Source organism: Magallana gigas, chromosome 4, assembly GCF_963853765.1.
Source record: "Magallana gigas chromosome 4, xbMagGiga1.1, whole genome shotgun sequence".
In the NCBI taxonomy this organism is placed as follows: domain Eukaryota; kingdom Metazoa; phylum Mollusca; class Bivalvia; order Ostreida; family Ostreidae; genus Magallana; species Magallana gigas.
The window spans coordinates 40,192,243-40,209,500 of record NC_088856.1 but is presented as its reverse complement, the minus strand read 5'-3'; the positions used below and the strand labels follow the sequence as shown (position 1 = coordinate 40,209,500).

The 17,258-nt window shown below is 34.4% G+C and overlaps 1 protein-coding gene across 1 annotated transcript in view; it reads left to right on the top strand.

The window, feature by feature from the left end:
- The first annotated feature begins 2,195 nt into the window (after window positions 1-2,195).
- Window positions 2,196-17,258, top strand: part of LOC136274291 (bacterial dynamin-like protein) — a 29,255-nt gene continuing 14,192 nt past the window's right edge. Inside the window, exon 1 of the mRNA XM_066080729.1 lies at window positions 2,196-2,328. The gene's annotated coding sequence lies outside the window, so the exon portion shown is untranslated. The remainder of the gene's footprint in view (window positions 2,329-17,258) is intronic.

Here is a 17,258-nt window from a genome sequence, read left to right as displayed (position 1 = left end):
AAAGCGTGCGTACTCGTTCTGTACTCGGCCTCGTTAAATAGCACAATTTTGTTCACGAAACTACATTATACACTCTCTTTTTAAAAATAAACGTTGTACTCTGTAGTTAAGCCCGTTAGTGCTACTTAGAAGAATGTTTTATTTGGCGGCCGCCATATACTTTTCTGGCGGCCGCTACATAATTTCCTGGCGGCCGCCACATACTCGCGGCTGCAAGATAAAACCTGACTTCCTGATGCGCGCGTATGTTTTCATGGGAGCTTTTAGGGAGTTGTGGATACACTCTAATTTGTTAGTTTAAATATTACGGAAGCCCATTGGTGGGACTTAGAAAAATATTTTATCTGGCAGCAGCCAGATAATTATTTGCCTGCCGCCACATACTTTTCTGGCTACCGCCACATACTTTTCTGGCGGCCGCCTCATAATTAGGTCGCGGCCACTAGAAAAAACCTGACTTCCTGATGCGCGCGCATGTTTTTATGGGAGCTTTTTAGGGAGTTGTGGATATACTTTAATTTATTCTTATAGTTATATTAATAATTTCTGAAACTTGACATCAATTGCAGAGCTTAAGCTTTGAAAAACTTGTGGAGTGGAATGTAATGTAGACTAATGTAAAATCTAGAATGATTTAGATATTATCTTGTGCCTTTTATTATACATGTACATATATGTTGTAACACATTGTATTTCAGAGTTGTATCTAAACTTGTAAATTTGAACTAAACATCCGTTCAGAAAATCTTAACATTAAAAATCTTGACTTGTAAGGACTATTATGTAAACATGTATAAGTAAGGAACGCACTGCCCCCTATATGTTTTAATTTTGATATAAGAATTAACCAATGTAGATAAAAGTCAGTTTCATTGACCATGTACGACAGCTCTTAGAGGCAATATTATCACGTGAGCGGATCCTGCTATGACTTTATAAGGATAAACTAGGATATGTGTGTACACGCATTCGTGGCCATATAAATGAAACAGTTTAACTGACTGTGTTGTTAAATTCTTATTCCAAATCACATGGAAAGCAGTACAATAAAAAGGTCGTGATCGGCCGCAGTCTCTCTGGGTAAAAAAACCGTATTGTCAGTTAAGAGACTTAATGTGAATAACATGACTGATGGTCAGCATACCAAATTCAAGCATAAGAACACATTGGCGCCAGAGAACCCATGTGGCGGCCGCCAGATAAATTCTGTGGCCAGAAAATTATGTGGCGGCCGCCTGATAATAAGTGGCGACTGCCACATAACTATCTGGTGGCCGCCAGATAATTTTTTTTCCTACGTGGACCAACGGGTTTCCGTTCTACGTCGTGCGTAGTTGTGCGATGTGGTTTAGGAAAACAAAAGGCCAACAGACCTTAACGTTCACCTGAGTACCATAGCTCATACACAGACCTTTTCTGGATACTCATATATGCATTTAATTAAGTTTCATTCTGGAGTAAGATAAAATCGAAAATATGGTAATGACCACCGCCTTCCGACATCGCAGTGGTGTTAAGGAAGCATTATTGCACTGTCGTCTATTTTAAAGGATAATACTAAGTTTTTGATCTTATTCAAAATAGTTATTTAATTTAACGATTTCAAATATAACAGTCAAAATAAGACGCTAAACTGCCAACATGCTTCCTTAACACCCCCGCGATGTAACTGAAATCATACAACAAGGACATACTGATAATTGTCCCATATTTGATTTGTTAACTGTCAAGATAGCTTTTATATTTATATGTTCCCATAGATAAACTAAAGGTGGCTGGTTAACGTGTTTTGTGAAAAAATAGCAATAAACCCATTCCTATCCCAAAGGACAAGAACCCCCCCCCCCCCCCCCCTTATTGGCATTTATATGAAAGAATCCCTACTGATTATTTATTCCGTTATAACAATTCTCATATTTTACCCGTTCAGTTATCAACCATTTATTCAATGATGTCATCTGGCATTTATTAAAAGAAATGATTGTACATATACCACACTTCAGTATCTTTGGCTGGCCAAGTTTTACTTTTAAGAAGTCTACTATTTATTTGATTATTAGTTGAATCGAAAACACGTAGTAGATCGTCAGATTTTGCAACTCACTCATTTGATTAGATAATCTGGTTGACGTAAGTAATGTCAGATGTTAAATAATGATATCAATATAAAGTAGTGCATCCGACCTGTTCAATTACATTTTAGTGCGTTTTAAAAGTTTCATACATTTACAAAAGCATTCTGTTTTATATTGATGTATCGGAAAAAAGACGACGTCTAGTGACAGTAGAGGTGTTGAACAGTACATTGGAAGATCATGAGCATTTTCTGTAAGTGGTTTTAATAGCTGTATATCGATATTCATTGGGGTTTTTTTTACTTATATTCTAGTATACTATCAATTAATGCAATTGTAATGTGTAAACTTTAGTGAGTGCTTGTTGTTTGATAGGTATATACATGTATCAATGTCCGGATTTTCTGGTAGTCTTGTCAGTATTTATGTTTGTCAAAGATGTGTTTTAGAATTGCCTATTGCTTACTAGGTTATTAGTTTCAGCTTCTGTCGTTTTATTGCTATACTAGACTTTGACCCGTGCGTGCACGGGTTGACATTGCTTATCGGACATTTACGAAATAGGTACATCGACAAACTTTATTATTGACATTTACATAACAAAGCTATAAGCCTACAATAATGCTATTAATTTCACTAGTCCCTCAGTTAGAATGCCGCCCTTATACCCGTAATGTAGCAGAAAATTGCAGAATCGCTCCGGAACGATTTTGGAGAAAGTTAATGAAGTTGCATTGAAAATAACAGTCAAATTCATCACAACAAACCTTTTTGAGACTGCAAATAACTTTCAACTAAGAATGATAATCCATAGAATGGAAAAATTTAACACCTTTTCACCAACGTACATGTATTTTCTTTGTAAAACTGGGTCCGTAGGACATTATTCATTTTTACGATAAAACATATTCTATCTTCACTCTCCTAACGAATATAATGTAACTTTTTTGCATCTAATCAAATATTTTTCTGTCATCACGAAGACAAAAGTAAGTACTTAGTTGAAATGTATATTTATTATTTTATATTTTCTCTCATGAGAAATCATTAATATATATAAACAGAATTTATAGCAAAAGTCCAATGAAAATTTACCCGTATCTGTATTATCATTTCTGAGTTTACTCATGGAGATGTGATATTGTGGAAACATAAACTAAAGATCCCGTTAGCGTGAATGTATTGCGCAAGCGCAAGATTGTAAAATCCAAAAACCCCAGGTGATTTCAGGAATTTTTTGAGGAATTTTCGTTGATTATTAATTAGCGAAGCTTTGTAACAACCGTTAATGATACAACGCCGCTTAATGCTATAAATAGCATTAAGCGTTGCAATTGCAACGCTTAATGCCATAAATTCTTGCATTAACAGTTGACATCTTCAACTGTTAATGATAAATCGCCGCTTAATGATATAATTGTATCATTAAGCGTCACAATTGCACAGCAGCCCTAACGCTTAATGAAACAAGCAAATATCGACATCCTCAACCGCTAATGATACAAACTTTATATCATTAAGCGTTGCAGTCGCACCCTTTAATGATACAAAATTGTAATAAAGAATGTAAAAACATCTTTATCTTTTCCTCAATTGGCTCAACAATTGTACATTAAGTACATTAAGTGGTAGATAGAATATATATATATATATATATATATATATATATATATATATATATATATATATATATATATATATATATATATATATATATATATATATATATATATATACTGTATATATAGAGAGAGAGGTGAGATGGAGAGAGAGAATCGATATATCAGACACAAATAGATAGATAAATGGATCGATGCAATGGTAGATGGATTGATGAACGGATAGATAAAATGATGAATGGACGGGTGTACAGATAGATAGATAGATAGATAGATAGATAGATAGATAGATAGATATTTAGATAGATAAAAAAACATCAATAAGTATAAAACAACAGAAAATAAACTGAATCAAACTCATTTTAATCAAGAGAAATTAAAAACAGACAAAATGTGAAATATATTCTGAAACAAAAACTTAAAAGATTAAATGTTGTTCAAGTTATTTGATAAACTGGCTTTTAAATAATGTTTAAACATCTTATCATTGCTTTGATATGGCCTAAAAAAAATAGCACACGCAGGGCATTAATGAGCATCAGTGTTTATTAAGACTCATGAACTAGCATGATATTGATGAAAAGTTTTATTATATATGACCCCCAAGTTTGTTCTTTGAATATCTTGTTTAAAATATTCGTTACAAAATTGGAAATGTCTACAGCTACTGTCTGGAAGCTGGGTACATGTAAACTTATTTCTTTTTTTCATATTTTGGTTTTTACTTTACTACCGGTAGTGTCAACATGCTCTGTTTCTGTATTTAATGTCTTGAACCTCAAACCATCGATTGTCAACCTCTCGAAGGTTAAGCCACGCATGGTGCCAAAATGGGGAAGCAATAACTCTTTTTAACTCTAAAACAAGTCCGCTTCCAGAACCTACAAGTCTTATTATTCGACGCACACTTACAGGTGAAGGGACAGAATGCAAAACATTTGGAGAAATGTACACCATTGGACATGGTGTGTCGTCAATGATGGTACGGAATAATGTGTTAACATTCCTAAGACGAAACCTATAACTAGGTTCCCTATCCAAAACAATGTGAAGTATTTTCCACCATATTTCTTTCGGCAATTCGATAGACGCGCCGTGGATATGGCTGTTATTGGTTTCCTTGTTTGATTTCTTGGAAGAAGTACTTGGACACGTTTCATTGTCTGAGACATGGCGCTGATTGTTTACACCAGGGAGCATGTTCTCGTTGCATTTGACAACAGTAGTGGGTGGCCTTTTACATGTTGAGGGTGTTTCTTTTTCCAGTCCGTCAACAGCATTGTCACAGCTTTCATCTGACTCTCTAGGATGGGGACTATTGTATTCATCCGAAACATTTGGTGGACTGTTGGGGTCAAGTAGAAAATCTTTACTGCATTCGTCAACAGTAGAGGGGATACAATTACTGGTTAAATTTTTTTCTTCTTCTATATCACCAACATCATTGTCACAGCTCTCATCTGACTCTCTTGGAAAAGGACTTTTGTATTCATCCAAAACAGGCGGTGGACTGTTGGGGTCAAGTAGAAATTCTTTACTGCATTCGTCAACGGAAGAGGGGATACAATTACTGGTTAAAGGTGTTTCTTCTTCTATGTCACCAACATCATTGTCACAACTCTCATCTGACTCTCTTGGAAAAGGACTTTTGTATTCATCCAAAACAGGCGGTGGACTGTTGGGGTCAAGTAGAAATTCTTTACTGCATTCGTCAACGGAAGAGGGGATACAATTACTGGTTAAAGGTGTTTCTTCTTCTATGTGACCAACATCATTGTCACAGCTCTCATCTAACTCTATAGGAGAAGACCTATCCTCGTTAACAGAAATGTTACAGGCTGAAAACGTGTCATTTTCTTTCTGCTGAAAACTGTTTTCGCTCATCAACTCGTCTACACGACCATTCTGTAGTTCGTTTTCATTGTGTGTTTCAATATTTTCTATGATGTACTCTTTTGTTTGAGGATGTATGTCAATGCTGACATAGTGTTCACCCTGACCCTCTGGGAAATATCCAAGACAAAGCACGTTTAACCCTTCATCAAATTTTCCATCATTAGAAATAATTTTGCAATGCATTAAGCCATTTGCAGATATAATCAAAAATTGCAGATTTAGCTCTCGAGCTAATGCCTGCAAAGTAAGATTATCACCATACTCTCCGTTTTGTGACATTTTTTGAATATATTCTGCAAAATCTTGACAGACGAACGATCTATAGAACTCGCCATGCTTCTTTAAATGATCCACAGCACTTGTGCGGAGACTAGAAGCTGTTCTAAAAATGCCAATCATTGATAGTTGATGAACTACTGCCTCAAATTGGCAGTTACCATCTCCCTTAGGATCAAACAAAAGTGTGACTGAATCGTTTTCTATTAAATCTAGGCCTTCCAATCTGTCTGTATGAGAGAAAGGAATAAGATATTTCTTTCTGTGTTCATTGTTCATCGTATGCATTTTTCTGAACTTCTCTTTCTGTATTGTCTCACTTGTGATATTTTCAACCCCTACCCATTCTGTTCTAGAAGAACTCGACCTTGGATCTTGAAACTTAACAAGGTATTTATGAGATCTTAGCCTCCTTTCTACTATCCTTCCGGACAAAATATATCTGCGTCTTGGAATCCTTGATTTGCCTGTGGGGAAGCGAATCAGAACCTTTTCTCCAATCTCATACATTGATGGTAGTGACGCTTTCATTCTATATCGTTGCATTCTGTTTGCGCATCTTGCCGTCGAGTTTCTCACCCGTTGTTTCAATAATGAAATGTTTGGAGTAGCTTTGTGTTTTTTGTGCTGTCGGCCAAAGTATATTTCAAACGGCGTCTGATAATTGAGAACTTCCATTGCTGTTGTGTTCATAGAATGCACGACTGTTGGCAGATCTGTTACCCAATTTGAACCTTTTGTCGAGATTTTGAGAAATCCAAGTTTTCTTCTTAACGTTCTATGAGACCTTTCGCACTTTCCTTGTGATTCTGGGTGATAAGGGCGACTAGTAATTTTCTTAACTCCCTTTTTTAATAACAGTGAGTCAAAGGATCCTTTAAATTCAGTCCCATTGTCACATTGAAGAACTTTTGGAGTTCCATATTCTAAAAAGACATCATTCATTGTTTTGCATACGAGTTTGCTTGATTTGTTTTGCAAAGGTCGACAAATCAAAAACCGGGAAAATACATCAATGACAGATAGAATGTACTGGTATGTCTGCCCATGGCATTGGACTGGTTCTGATCTCATATTTATGAGATCGATTTGCCATCGGTCACCGATATTTTTTGAAATGATTGATTTAAGTGGGGGCTTGTTGGTGAACTTAGCATACTGTCGTGCATATATTTTGCTTTTCGCTAATTCACTTTGGATACGATGTTCACTTATTCCAGTGAACTCTTTTTGAATCCGATGGTTGAGCGCTCTAGCGCCACTGCCTTGAGCATCATTGAATTTGTTTTTAACAATATTTTGCAAATCATCTTTTAATAAGACTCTCTTGCCTCGGAAATGTAAAACGTCCCTCCTAACAGAAAAGTCAGATTTAGCACGATAGAACTGAAGGACAGCTCTTTTCTGTTCTAAGGATCGTTCTTTGACTGCCACATTAAATGATTTGTTTATAAGTGATAGAATGGTATTATATCTTTCTCTTGAAAACGGACGTATAGATCGAGTTTTCTTGTCCATGGCATACTCTGTAAGAGTTCTGTCAAATAAAAAAAATTCAAAGATTATTACACAACCACTAATGCTTGATAGTAATGTTATAGACAAAAACATTAAAGAACTAATATTATGACAAAGGCAATTCCTTGTTTTTTCCTGCCAAACACATTTTAATGACCAATTTTTTTTTATTTCTAGTAACAGTTATGTGTATTTTATGTCTAACAAAAGGACTTATTGTCTATATGCAATTTTTTTTTTAACATGAAGAAATAAATTACTTTGTGATTGACATATCAAATGAAATAACGTACATGAATGTGAGTGTTAGCTATATTTTTACTACAGTAACTTGATCAAAGGGTCAGATTACATGGAGTTGCCAGACGCGGATCATCAGATAAGAAGTAACCCGTAGCGTCGAGTTTGATTTAATGATTCGCGCCTTGCAACGAGACGTGATCTGATTCTTTGGAACATGATCCCCTATGATAATAAATTCATTAGATACCTTTCTGCAAGGTAAAATACAAAACAAAACAAACCATCATACTTATTGAAAACAATTTAATTCAAAGTATATATTGAAAACGGTCTAACAAGCAAAATTGATTTATTGGGTACCACGTCATTAGCTTCAGAGCGGTGGTATAATGTAATACATGTAACTTCGCTTCGCTTCTTGTTTGATCTGCTGATTCACCCCTTGCTATTCCACATGATCCGAACCATTAGATCAAGTTATGATCATATATACTGTAAACCAAATTTTATTCGTGTCTGCTTTATTTCGCGATTAACTTTAGATAAACTGGTTTGCGACGACTAATGTTCGCTACCAAGCCTTATCAAGAACCCGTTGTTATACATGTAACAACCATACAACAACAACTGGTTTTTAGCGAGAAATATTCGCGACGACGAGGCTCTTATTACTTCGCGAAAATTTCTCGCACGCAAATAAATGTTGGTTAACAGCATATGCAAAACCGGAAATATAAATCTTTCGCTTTTTAAGCCGTTAGCGAATACGCTAGACGCTTTGTTCCAACTAACATTTGTGGTTACTAAGGCATGGAATGTATCATCTATGTTAGAAACCTTAAAGTAGCCCGAGTATCGCACTACGTCATAATATTGTTTCGACATTTACATAGCGTTTTAGATTCCCGGTATTGATTTTGCTTTACATCGCTCTTGTAAACAAAGGCAATAATAAGCAATTAGAACGGTAATATATATATTCTATGAGAGATAGAAATGATTCATGTTGAGAAACTCGATTCTGTTAAAGTAAAATGAAAAACGAAGTTTCTGATTAACCAGGGTCTCAGTTATGCTTATATCTTAGAACTTTGTTATGATGCCCCCCCCCCCGAATTTTTTTTTTTTTACTAAAACCGGTTTAAATTTAGAGACAGAAGCTATTTCGAATTTAATCCATCGTCAATTAATTAATGTTTAAATGAAATCTAACATTGTTGACAGATCTAAGCAGAAAACTGTATAAAAATGTGATTTTTACGGATTTTTTTTTCGTCAGGGTCTACTTGGTTTAGAGCTTACATGTATAGCGTGAAAAGTAATCTGTCAACATATGATTTATTCTAGCAAATCTTGTTTCTAAGATGTCAATCTATAGACAAAAATTTAAGTTTAAGTCCATAAAATAGTAAAAAAAATGACCAAACACGATGCATGCATCTCATTTTTTAATTTTTTTTTTTTGATACATCAGGTCCATAAGGCATACTTAAATTTACTTACAACAATTTGCGCAAAATTATTGATGAGATATGGATTACATAAATGTTTATACTCTATTTTGTATGTCCAGTTCTAATTTTCCTAAAATTTGTAATTATTTAAAAACGGACGTCTGGCAAATTTCATTATTGTCAATAATTGTTGCAAGGGGAGATGTGATAGAAAACAAACTAGCATGTAAACATACATATTGTCCTATGTATATGTATTGCTAGAATGTATGTCTATCATTTAAAACTAATCTTTTAATGATTGATCCCATTAAGTGCCAAGGATAGGACTACCTTAAATAAATGGATGGTAACGACCCGCATTAGTGGATTATTTATTGGAATACTTGTTGCAATGATCAATTATTCTAAAGCAAGTATAAAATACGAAACATATATATCAATGTTATTATCCAGCTTCCTATCTACCTGCGGTTTTGATAGAAAGTTCACATAGGAAATGAGACGCAATATTCTGAGACGTTCAATTTCCTATGAATGCACTTTGCTAATTCATGCGCCATGAGCACAAACGTCACCACGTGTTTTGAGTATATTTATTTCGGTAAGAATAACATTTAATGAAAAGTTCAACCTTATATAACCAATTGGATATGTACTTTTGAAAAATTATCAACATCGAATTATATCTACTCCTAAATTAAAAAGAGTTTTCTCTACAAAGTTTCTGGCACTATATTATAGCCGCGGAAGCGTACTTAATAACATGCTAATATGGCTATTTCATGTATGTTTCGTATCCCTGACTGAGAGCGTATATAATGGCTTTACAGCGACGATAAACATATATTTCATACAAAAAAAACCCAGTATGAATATAAATATAAGCATTGGATGCTTATTTTTGGATGTCGTCGGTCCTATGACACACCAATGCGGTGCAGACAAATTATCATACCGCGCTAGCGCGCGGTATTCAATTTGTCTGCACCGTATTGGTGTGTCATAGGACCGACGACATCCAAAAATAAGCATTCAATGCTTAAAAATACAATCGTAAGAGCATTTATTTCTTCATAAAATATCAATCTTGATTCCAGTGGGTTTTTTAAGCGAGTTCTGTGTGTTTGTGTGTGTGGAGAGAGAGAGAGAGAGAGAGAGAGAGAGAGAGAGAGAGAGAGAGAGAGAGAGAGAGAGAGAGAGAGAGAGAGAATCAAATTGATTCATCAATCAATATAATAAAAGCTCATTACTGTTAACACGTTTACGGTTCTCTACATAATCTAATGAAATTACTAATAGTGAAGAAAACAAGTTTTACGATGGAATATGCCTTGCGAATACCATCCCGCTTTCATGAATATATATGCGGTTTATCTGTTTCTATACATTTGTTTATTTATACTTGTCTTTAAAGAACAATAAATAAATAAATATATTGTTACCTGCAGGTTTTATACGATGTCCAAATCTTGTACTAGAAGGTATCTTTGAAAGTGTAAATGGCGTTCTCTGGCGTTTGGAAGTGTTGGTGTTGCGCACTGCATAGTCAATTTGTTCCGGTCATTATTCGATGTCAAAAAAAGGGGGTCATTGTTTAGAACACAGTTCTATATATAAGTAATACATTTTTAGTTGTAAAAAGAAAAATTAGTTCGATTTTGTTTTGCGATTTTGAACAGCGTAATACGATCGATTCATCATTGCGGTGTGTGTGCGTGTGTGCGTGCGGGAGGGAGGGGGGTGACACATGCTCAATGATTTGATTGTTTCAATATTTCTAAAATTAAAAAAGAAGATTTGATATGTTTTGCTTTGTATGGTATAAACATTGTACTAAACTAAAATTACCTAATTAAATTAAAGTTGCTTTTTTTATCGTTGTAACGTATAATGTCTAATATGCATGACAGAAATCCGAATTAAATATTACGGGGAGGGGGTCAATTTTGTTTTTAATCTTTTGACGGCATGTGTGAAGAACAATTCTTACGAAAATTTCAAAACATAATCTACACTGCTTACATTTACATATACGAGGATTGTCCAAACAAAATCGAGGACACATGTAATTTTATTCAAAATAACGGCACTATTATCAGGAAAGCATTATACTATTATGATAAAGAGTATATTAATGTATATGTATGAAAATCAGAGCAATGTACATTTTTGTATTGGAGTTATCATTTTATATACATTGCCTATACAGTCTGCATGTTGAGTTATAACGACGTCCTTAAAAAGTCGTAGTCCTGGGTTTACCCGAGAGTGATTTACCGCATTCACAGTCTGACCAGAAGGTACAATCGAACGCTCCATAAAAATTGCTTGTTTCACTTGTAGATAAATTAACTCGAAATATTCTATGTTTTTTCCTGTTTCCAGCATCATTTCTTTTTGTTTCTATTTGTGTTTTACTAAAAACAAATAGTGAAACGGACATTCCATACTTCAAAGAAAGTCACTATCCGTTTGAATCCTCACTGAAGCCGCGTTCCTACCCCCCCCCCCTCCCAAGCACACACATATCTTACTCATTGATTGAATTCAATTTGTATCCAGTTGTCATATTGTAAGTTTTGAAGTTTAACTCACCAATAGTAATTTCGAAATAAACAAACTGAAACAAAAATGTAAGGTTATTTTAATAGTGAAGAAATTCATAATGATTCCATGTAGCAAAAGAGATAGACGCCCACCCTCCCTCCATCAAAACCACCTTAACGAACTCCGATCCTCAGCAATTTTCTATAACTCTAAATTGTCCAGATTTCTTTTTTATTCGTACCATAAATCTGCCATTTATATGTACAAATTTAATTAGACTTGCAGATTTAATATTAACCACATCTATTGAACGATCTGCTTGGCTTGGTGACTCCACGGAAACCTAGTACATAATGGTAAAGGGGTCCGAGCAACCGATGCACCTGTAAAACCGGGTTTTTTTCTTATTTGTCTCAACTTGTATATTTGTTCCATTATATCCATTGTAGCAAAAATTTTAATAACTTCATAAAATGCATGGATATCATAAAAAAAATTCTTTTTATTTTATTTCGTTTTTAAAGTTTGAAGGATAAATCACATTTTTATAATGAAAAAAAAATAGTTAGCCTGCGTTGATGTAGCCCCCCCCCCCCCTCCCCTCTCACAAAAATAAATAGATAAATAAATAAGACTAAGAGATACCATTCAATACCCCTTCTTTATAACACATGATCTATAAATTAGTTCGTAAGATTAGAGATAATAGATAAGTCCATTAGTTATATTACAAGAAAAGCTTTCCATTCGGCTCCCTTTAAGCAGCGGGCCTCCCATGGGCAATCACGCAAAAATCACGCAGTTGTTTTAAATAAGTTCATTATCAATGTTTTTTGTATTCGCTAATTTACCTGTGTATATAGGCAATCATGTGAAATTGTAAATATATTCTCGCTTTTTATATTTGACACAATATAGCATCTGATTTTTTTCAATGTACATCGTATGAATATGATCTAACAATTTGTAAAAATATTGTAAAAAAAAAAAAGCTGTTAAAAGATTAATTTCACGCTATGAATTGTGAGCAAAGTGTATTTCAGCTAAAACTGATGTTACAGGCATGTAGCACCGTTTTTAAAAGTGGGGGGGGGGGGGGGGTGATAAAAAAATTAATAATTCACCTTGAAATATTAGATCTGCCTTGTTTAAGCAAATATTCATCCCATTGCTTTATGAACACAATAATATTTCAATCATTTTTACAATTTTGTATCATTAAAGGGTGCGACTGCAACGCTTAATGATATAAAGTTTGTATCATTAGCGGTTGAGGATGTCGATATTTGCTTGTTTCATTAAGCGTTAGGGCTGCTGTGCATTTGTGACGCTTAATGATACAATTATATCATTAAGCGGCGATTTATCATTAACAGTTGAAGATGTCAACTGTTAATGCAAGAATTTATGGCATTAAGCGTTGCAATTGCAACGCTTAATGCTATTTATATCATTAAGCGGCGTTGTATCATTAACGGTTGTTACAAAGCTTAACTGAGATGAACTAAAACAAATTGGTAATTTCCTAGTATCAATGATGTTTATAATGTATAAAACAAAAGACAGTATTCTTCCGATTTCTCAGTATTAAAGACCAAAAATTCGAGTCTATTATTTCAATATAGTAGTATACATTTGTAAAGGAAAAGAAATACAGTGACTGTCATAAATTGTATATAGCAGTAACTGTAATATTTGTATTTTAAATGCTTTAGAACTGTAGTTGAAAAACAGAAATAAAACAAGAGGCCCAGATGCCTCATCACTAACCTTAGCAAGAATAGCCATAACTAATCAGAAATGCTTCAGACAATCTTGATAGTATCAAATACTGAATAAATATCTAGACAACCCCCGGTCATTTTTCTATGTCGAAAAAATTACCCTTTTGCATGAAGAATAAGTGTCACTTTCATATAAATGTGATTCCTGTAGATTAATGACCCCCTTATAAATATAGTTTTTTTCAATTACTAGTATGTTATATGTAAGATAGTTCATTTCATGTTATATGTAAGGTATTCTCTACAATATTGCAATATTTGTATTGCAGTAAAAAGAAAGTAACTTGAAATTGTATTTCCCAAACAAAAGAAATAATTTGGTATATATTTAAGAATTTTTTTTCCGTTAAAACAAGATACTAACTTATTGTATCGAAGTATAGTTCTCATTAAAACTATTAACATGCATATTAAGCTCGTTATACTAGTAAAAACAGTTTAAAATTATATCGAGATACGAGTTACTACATAACAAATGTTTTTTTTCTTTTATTTGGTCATGAATTATACCGGTATATCTATCTATCTATCTATCTATCTATCTATCTATCTATCTATCTATCTATCTATCTATCAATCTATCTATCTATCTGTCTGTCTGTCTGTCTGTCTGTCTGTCTGTCTGTCTGTCTGTCTGTCTGTCTATCTATCTATCTATCTATCTATCTATCTATCTATCTATCTATCTATCTATCTCTTTGATGACACAGAGGAGCAAAATTCTCAAATAACCAAATCATTTAAATAATTAGGTAGGAGAAGGTACAAAGAGCGATGTAAAGAAAATGATGGACATTAGTTTAAAAGATCAAATGTTCTCAAGTTTAAAATTTAAATTTTTGAAAGATTTTTTGATATTTTGACATTTTTGACATACAAATTCTTTGATATAAAAGTCATTAAAGCAAACGAAAATACCTGCAGGAAATATTTCAACAAATTGTTTATCGATCCATTAAATACTAAATTGGTGTGTCAGGAAACGTTAGATTATACTATAAAAAAAAAATGATTTCAAACAAAGATAAAACTTGCTTAAGGATGTCATTAGCGTCAAAACTATGGATTTACGTCGTGATGTTCGGATACGATTGAAATCAAATCAAGATTTTTTAGCTCACCTGAGCTGAAAGCTCAAGTGAGCTATTCTGATCACATTTTGTCCGTCGTCCGTCTGTCCGTCCGTCCGTCTGTCCGTCTGAAAACTTTTTACATTTTGAACTTCTTCTCTAAAACTGCTTATCCAATTTCAATCAAATTTGGCACAAAGCATCCTTATGGGAGGGCGAATATAAATTGCAAAAATTAAAGTCCGATCTGTATTCAAAGCGGAGAAAACCTTGAAACTGTAGAAAAAGGGGGGTGCATTTTTAAAAATCTTCTTCTCAAGAACTACCGAGGCAAATTCAACGTAGTTTAGCATAAATTATCCTTATGGGAAGGAAAATATAAATTGCAAAAATTAAGGGGTAATTTTGTTTCAAATCTGAGTTATTACGAAAATAATAATAAAGGAAAGCCGTATTTCAATCGGGCTCGGCATCCGGTAAAATGGGTAGGCAAGACTTGGCCTGGGCAAAACAAAAGATTGGCAGTTATTAATCTGCCAATCTCATTAAAATTTCAGGATATTTGATGGACTAGTATATTTGTATTCGCTGTAGATATTGCTGCAAAATAATGCGTATTTGGAATTGACGATTGCCGATCTGCCCCGGCATTTATTTTGCCACGGCCCGGGTTTGCATACCCATTTTACCAAGACTCGTATTCCATACTTCTAAAACGAGGTTCTTTGTTTAAAGCAGCCATGACATTATACGAAAAAGGGTCGATCTGACTATGATGAATTTGCTTGTTGTGCAACAGTTCGCGTATGAAGGGAAGTTTTGAAACATGAAAAATATATTGGTGCCGATTTTGTGAAGTAAATTGAGGCTAAATATTTCAATGCGTTGACAGTTTTCACACATGACGTTGGTGTTAGCTTGTTCTGATTTTCGTTTCGTTTTCATTATTTATGCTTTGTAACCTGGAAACTATCGTCTGTATTTCGTGATTTTTCGTATCAAATCAATCAGAGACTTCGGTAAATCAAACAGTTACGTTAACTGTTTACCTGCGCATATTAAGCAAAGTCTGATGTAGGGGTACTGAAATACAATTCATTCTATCGGTAATTCGGCATTATCTTTTGCGTAATGGTAGATTAATGCAATAGGTTTTGTTGAGATGCTCGGCATTTTCTCTAGTTTATTCAGTTTAAATAGAGTTTGATATCGCTTACGGAAATATGTAGGTATATCCATGTATATATATATGATTCATTTCGAAAAAATAAATTGTGTTCTTTATTTGTTATACATGTAGTGCATGTTGTTTACAATTTCTATTTACTAACCATATTTGAGTGTTAAGCTTCGAATTATAAGCAAGATACAGAGATTTGCTCACAATTCTATGTTTGTACACAGATCTTAAAAGCTAAAGATTAAAAAAGTATAAAAAATTGTCAATATTTATTACGAAAATTTTCAAAATCTGTTCTTCCAGAAACCCACTTATTGAATCGTAAACTTAACCTTTTTAGCTCACCTGAGGATGGGGCCACAATGGGGGGTCTAAGTTTAACATGAATATATAGAGTAACTCTCAAGAAATTTTCTTCTCAGAAACTAATCGGCCAGGAAAGCTGAAACTTGTGTGGAAGCATCTTCAGGTAGTGTAGATTCAAAGATGTGAAAATCATGACCCCTGGGGGTAGGTTGGGGCCACAATGGAGGGTCGAAGTTTAACATATGAATATAAAAAGTAAATCTTTAAAATTCTTCTTCTCAGAAACTAATCGGCCAGGAAAGCTGACACTTGTGTGGATGCATCCTTAGGTAGTGAAGATTCAAATTTGTGAAAATCATGACCCCCGAGGGTAGGGAGGGGCCACAATAGGGGATCGACGTTTTACATAGGAATATATACAGTAAATCTTTAAAAATCTTCTTCTCAGAAACTAATCAGACAGGAAAGCTGACACTTGTGTGGATGCATCCTCAGGTAGTGAAGATTCAAAGTTGTGAAAATCATGACCCCCGAGGGTAGGGAGGGGCCACAATAGGGGATCGACGTTTTACATAGGAATATATACAGTAAATCTTTAAAAATCTTCTTCTCAGAAACTAATCAGACAGGAAAGCTGACACTTGTGTGGATGCATCCTCAGGTAGTGTAAATTTTAAAGTTGTGAAAATCATGACCCCCGGGGGTAGGGTGGGGCCACAATGGGGGATCGAAGTTTAACATAGGAATATATACAGTAAATCTTTAAAAATCTTCTTCTCAGAAACTAATTCGCCGGCAAAGCTGGAACTTGTGTGGAAGCATCCTCAGGTAGTGTAGATTCAAAGTTGTGAAAATCATGACCCCTGGGGGTAGGTTGGGGCCACAATGGGGGATCGAAGTTTAACATATGATTATATACAGTAAATTTTTAAAAATCTTCTTCTCAGAAACTAATTAGCCAGGAAAGATTAAACTTGTGTGGAAGCATACTCAGGTAGTGTAGATTCAAATTTGTGAAAATCATGACCCCTGGGGGTAGGTTTGGGCCACAATGGGAGGTCGATGTTTTACATAGGAATAAACAGAGTTATTCTTTAAAAATCTTCTTCTCAGAAACTAATCAGCCAGGAAAGCTGAAACTTGTGTGAAAGCATCCTCAGGTAGTGTAGATTCAAAGTTGTGAAAATAATGATCCCCAGGGGTAGGGTGGGGCCACAATGGGGGGGTCAAAGTTAAACAAAGGAATATATAGGGTTAATCTTTAAAAATCTTCTCAGAAACTAATCA